The sequence below is a fragment of the Nicotiana tomentosiformis genome, chromosome 3 (assembly GCF_000390325.3).
Source record: "Nicotiana tomentosiformis chromosome 3, ASM39032v3, whole genome shotgun sequence".
Taxonomy (NCBI): domain Eukaryota; kingdom Viridiplantae; phylum Streptophyta; class Magnoliopsida; order Solanales; family Solanaceae; genus Nicotiana; species Nicotiana tomentosiformis.
In genome coordinates this window covers 146,375,613-146,381,896 of record NC_090814.1, presented here as the reverse complement: position 1 = coordinate 146,381,896, position 6,284 = coordinate 146,375,613, and the positions used below count along the sequence as shown (strand labels likewise).

The following is a 6,284-nucleotide window of genomic DNA, read 5'->3' as shown; positions in this document are numbered from 1 at the left end:
AGATGATGATGACATAGACGAACTAGCAGCAGCAACAACGAAAGTTGAAGAGAAAGAAGAAAGTAAAGAAGAAGAATGAGAGAATTTCGGAAGAGAAAGAAGAAAGACGGAAGAACGAGGAGAAGAAGTAAAGAGGAGAAAGAAGATGGAAATAAAAATTTGAAATAATTTGAATGGGTATGGTTTTTAAAAATTTTTGAAAATTTTAATATTTACCCACAACTTTTATTATTTTTAATCTAACCCCGAACCCCTTTAATTACACATTTTATTATTTTTTATTTCATTCTTCCAGGAATATACATTGTATGGAAAATCTACCATCACAGAGTTTCTAAGAGGGCTTACTTTCCAAATATCAGCTAACTATTTCTTTTAGACTAACACACACCAGGTATTTGGTAAAGTAATGGAAAGAACATGATCCTTGATTTTTTCTAGTTCACTTCCGAACCCTGTTCAACTTTCTATCCTTAATAAATTTGATGCTAAATACAAACTCTTACACATTTCAGGTAGAGATTCTTTATAAACTAATTGAGGATTGCGCCTTTCTTAAAGAAGATGGCTCTGAAATTGTTCTTGACTTATTTTGTGGGACGGGAACCATTGGCCTTACACTGGCCAAAAGGTAATAAATCTCATCCCTGATGCAAGTACAAGCTTTTGCTTATCTGATATTACTGCTATTTCAATTTGCAGAGTGAAGCATGTTTATGGTTTTGAAGTAGTTGCTCAAGCTGTCTCCGATGCACGTCAAATGCCAAGTTAAATTGCATAGATAATGCAACTTTTATCGAAGGAGATCTGAATAAAATTGATTTGAACTTCACTAGCAACTTGCCTAAGCCGGATATTGTCATCACAGGTTCGTTTTTTATGGATAATTTGTTTCATTTGACACTTTTGTTGTATCTTGTAAGTTGGTCGAGCTCTTTAGGATGGTTCTCTACTCATGTCCCCTTTGAGAGGAAAGATTCAAACGGTTTTGTGGGGCGAGGTTGGGGAGTGAGGTCAGCATTTCTTATACTGTAAGATCAGTAGTTGTACTCGTGTAAGAGGATTCATATGAAATGATTAATGTACTTGGGAAGTGATAAATTTTGTAAGAAAGGCAGAATTATCACTGCCATGTTGCATCAGGAAGGTAAGTTGACGGAGTTCTGTGAGTTAGTTCTATACTCGTGTCCCCTACTCCCCTTCAGAAGAAAAGATTGAAATCGAACAATGAACTTGTAAGCTATGCCTTATTTCGACGTCTTGTATTCTTGTGGTAGATGATATTTAAAATTCTTGAACGAGAACTTTACTGTTATATTTTTACTGTTTTCAGTAATGCCTGATGAGTCTAGTATATAGTACTTAATCTACTTGATAGAGGTTACTTGTTCTTGAGCAACTCTTTTTTATTTTGAGGAAGTAAGATAATTCATTAAAGGCATCAAAAAAATGCAAAAGGTACAAAAGAGATAGAGTTAGCTCCACATGAGAAAACTATGCTAAGATCAGGGAGCTACAAAGTTCAGGAAATGATCAGTACTATTTACAGTCGTTAATTCCTCCATCTAAACAAACTAACTAAAAATCAAGCTTTTAGTGAGTAGTTCCTTATCAAAAAGAAGGAAAAAAACTTTTGGGGAGTAGTTTGGAGTTGAGATTCCATCAAAACATGTGCAGTTCCTCTCTGTCCTAAGACACCAAAAAATACTAGCTAGGACTGTTTACCTAGAATATTTTGATGGCTTTGTCAACCCCCGTGAGCACCCGCATTCGTAGGCTTCTTTAATTGACTGTGCATGGCCCGACTCAGTCCAGAAATAGAGTTGTTGAGCAACTCATCGCTGATGGCCAAAGGTTTCTAATGGATAGGAATTGTTGTGGTCTCGGTGTGTCTGGTGAACCTTTGGATAGTGCTTGATTCGTCGAATTACTTACATTTATTTTTTGTTCCTAAATGCAGATCCTAATCGCCCTGGTATGCACATAAAATTGATCAATGTTTTGCTAAAGTTAATGGCAACACACATTGTTTATGTTTCGTGCAATCCTTCCACCTGTGCTCGTGATCTTAATTACCTATGTTATGGTGTGGTGAGTATTTGAGTTATCATAATAATTCTACACACATTTATAATTCAGTTTGAGTGTGCGAATATTTCTATCCTTTGAGCCTGTAACTCTAAGGTGCAGAATTTTTTTATTTTCTTATATTTGACGACTCACCTGCGGCATGTTTTCTATCCCGTTAAAAATGAGTTGATGCTTGCATGTTGTCCGACAATGAAATAAAAAAGATATGTTAGTAATAAATTAAGCAATCCAATCTAAGATGGGTAATCCGATGTTAATAATAGTCATATCACATTAAAATTTGAGAACAAGGACAAGATCAAACTAGAAAATTAAGGATCACCTTATTTGGTGGATTGATCACTTCACTATCAAGAGGACGCAGGACCTCACACGAAAGTTGCATGTAGTAGAATCATCTCTCAGGCCTTTGGGAAGAAAATATATGACATAACCAGCTCTCATGTAACACTCAACATGGCGAGTACAGTAATGTTTTATCACTTTTATCTATTTCAAACAAAGTTTCTCGCAAATAATCAGTTCAATCACCAGCGTATTTTAATTTGGATTGGTTCAATCGCGTGCAAATAAACTAGGTTTGTTGTGATTTGTCATTCTATCTAGGATTAACAAAAGATTGTAAAAAAAAAATACTATATTGATGCTCTGATACCAATCTGAAAGCTTAGATATCAATTTCAATGATACTACTAATTTTAAAATTATTCACTCATGATCTCATAAATATCAAAATATCTCTCAATATTTCTCACACAAAAAATATCTAGGCTCGCCTATATTTATAAGAGTATACAACTTAACTTTTCTAGATTTAGAAAATTTATTTTCATATGAATTTGATTACAAAATTAATTTAATACTATTAAAAAACTAAAAAAATATCAAACACTAAACAATTTGGATTCCTACTTTAATTATGAAGTAATCTTCTAATACTCTCCCATAAGTCAAAATAATATATGTTTAATTTTTAATTTTTAATGCATTTTTCACCAATTTTCAATTGTTCATGCTCTGATACCAATTTAAAATTTTTAATACCAATTTGAAGGATACAATTATTCTAAAAATAATTCATTCATAATATCATAAATCTTAACACATCTTTCAATGTTCACCGCAAAGAAAATAGTTAGCAACATCTATATTTATAATAGTATAAAACATATTTAATTAGGTTTAAAGAAATTATAGGAGATTATTATTGTTGTTGTTTATTGTAAAAAAAAAAAAATAAACTTGTTGTAATTATCATGATTTATATTCTACAGAATATGATGATGCATTTGCTAATTTACAACATGCTGATTGATTTAAGTAATACTCATTTTTTTATTTTATTTTAACCTTTATTTAAATCGAAAAGAAAGCAAATATATATCATAGTTGTCTTGTAATTGTTACACAAATATTAAAAAAAATAAAGCTGCTTATGAATTGTAATTCCTTACAAGATCACACACTATTTCTACGGGAAATTCAAAATAAACATTGCTATCTAACAAAGAAATAGAACAAGACATCGCATATGGTGAAAATAATATTAGGTTTTAACAAAAAGAGAAAAAACTAATGGACAAGAACTTATTTTTCCTTTGTGATGTCATCTAAGATGTTATGTTTTATGTATTAGGTGAAAATAAATATGGCATTTATATTGGTATTATTTTAATAATGTTGAACACATACACTTTTTGAACACATACAGTAATAATGTTGAACGCATACACTTTTTGCACCAATAATTCACCATTCTACACACCCACAACCCACTCACGTTTTTTCTCACTTGCTTACTCCTGTATAAGTGTGTTGCTCCTCCTCTCAATTCTCACTTGAAACCACATTTAACTCCTATATTCTTCATAGCTAGCTACAGAAAGGTGAATATGAAATTTCTACTAGAAATCAGTGCTAGGTTAAGCCACATTGCCACCATAGTTCCAAACGATGGAGCGGATGATGAAAACCTGCCATATTTCTTCAAGGTTAGATTATAAGTTTCATAGATTTTCATTTTGTTTATATTAAGATCAAGTAGATCGCAAGTATCTTACTTTTTACATCTCTGTTTTTTTAGCTTCGCCGCCAAAACTACTACAAACCGTCGAAAAGACAGTGTGTCTATATCAACGAGAATGTCCAGCACGGTCGTGACACAGTTAACCATTTTCTAAGAGTAAAACAAATTCCTAATTTTGTCCTAGTTTAATTAGACGATCCAATTTTGTTTCTCATCTCTCTAATTAGTTTCTGATATTTAGTGCAGAGGGTGCAAGAAATATGAGAATGTGATGTTGATTCCCCGGTATGTGAAACCGTTCCAAAAAATGTACTATAAAAAAATTCTAAATATTAGGACTTTCTATATTATCCAAATAAGGAAGATTTTAATAAATAAATTTTAGTTAATTTCGAAGTCCTTAATAATAATAAAAAGTTATACAAAAGGAATTATAGTTATGTTACATAGTTCACTTAAGATACTATAATTAGTTTTAACATGATCTGCGTGTTGGCTTAATTCTAATTGGCACAACCATATTAGCCCGAGCCTCCTACCTGATGATAATATTCAATTATTGATATAGTTCTTATTAACTATTGATTATTGATGCTCTGATACCTATATAAAAGGTCTGATACCAGTTTGAAAGATAGAATTACTTAAGAAACCAATTCGAATAAATCACCTCCCAATGATGCCATCTCATTAATGAACAACTCTAAAGAAGCGAAAATGAAAAAAAATAGTTATTTTCACCCTTAATATATATTACCTTTTCCACATGGTTAACTACTTTACCGATGTGGTAAAACGTTCGACTCATGTAGCAGCATTGTTCTAGGGTAATGTTGCCGCATTTTTCACATTTTAACTGAAAAAGAAACAAGAACAGAGTAAGTGTGAGAGCAAGTAGGGCTTATATATGTATTGTAATGACCCGACCAATAATTTTAAAAGTTGTATCCTCGTTTCCCTATTTATTGCTCATTCTGTGCTTTATAACTGTTATATGATTTGTCGGGGTAGTCGGTTCGGGTCCGGAGAGATTTCGGAATGAAATAAGACACTTAATCTCTAGGTTAAAAGTTTAAGTTGAAAAGGTTAACTGGATGTTGACTTATTTGAAAACGACCCTAAAATAGAATTTTGATGATTCCAATAGCTCTGTATAGTGATTCTGGACTTAGGAGCGTGTCCGTAAAATTATTTGGAAGTCTGTAGCTAAATTACGCTTGAAATTGCTAAAATAGAAATTTAAGTTTGGAAGTTTGACCGGAGAGTTGACTTTTTGACATCGGGGTCGGAATCCAGTTCTGAAAATTTTAATAGCTCCGTTATGTCATTTATGACTTGTGTGTAAAATTTGAGGTCAATCAAAATTGATTTGATTGGTTTCGGCATCGAATGTAGAAGTTAGTAATTCTTAAGTTTCATTAAGCTTGAATTAGAGTATGATTCATGGTTTTAGCATTATTTGATGTGACTTGAGGTTTCGACTAAGTTCGTATGATGTTGTAGGACTTGTTGGTATATTTGGTTGAGGTCCCGAGGGCCTCGGGTGAGTTTCGGATGGTTAACAAATTAAAATTTGGACTTAAACAACTGCTGGAATTTGCTGATGCATGTATCTAGTTTCCTTCATCTGTCAGAATCGAGGTGAGAATCGAGGGCAATAATCGGGGGCAGTGATCGGGGGAAGGATCGAGGTCAGAATCGAGGGCATGATCGAGGGCAGTGATCGAGGGCCTCAGATGAGTTTCAGATGGTTAATAGATCGAATTTTTAACTTAACCAACTGTTGGAATTCGTTGATGCTTGTATCTGATTTCCTTCATCTGTCAGAATCGAGGTCAGAATCGAGGGCAGTGATCGGGGGCAGCGATCAAAGGCAGCGGTCGGGGACAGCGATCGGAGGCAGCGATCGAGGGCAGCGCCTCGATAGAAACTTTAAGTTATAAAAAGGGGACTTCGTCCCATTTTCCAATTTTGATAAATTGGAGCTTGGGGAGAGACGATGTTTGAGAGATTTTCAAGGAAAAACATTGGGGTAAGTGATTCTAACTCGGATTTGGTCAATATATACGAATATATCATTGTTTTCATCATTTAATTAGTGTTTTGATATGGAAAATTTGGAAAAAATTGTAGAAATCTAATAAAATAAATTTTTAAGATTTTGATA

General features: G+C 33.2%; 1 long non-coding RNA gene across 1 annotated transcript; it reads left to right on the top strand.

The window, feature by feature from the left end:
* Positions 1-523: 523 nt before the first annotated feature.
* Positions 524-2,085, top strand: LOC138906905 (uncharacterized). Its single transcript, XR_011414531.1, has 3 exons — positions 524-631; positions 703-868; positions 1,961-2,085. It is a non-coding gene; the product is annotated as an uncharacterized lncRNA (long non-coding RNA).
* The last annotated feature ends 4,199 nt before the right edge of the window (positions 2,086-6,284 follow it).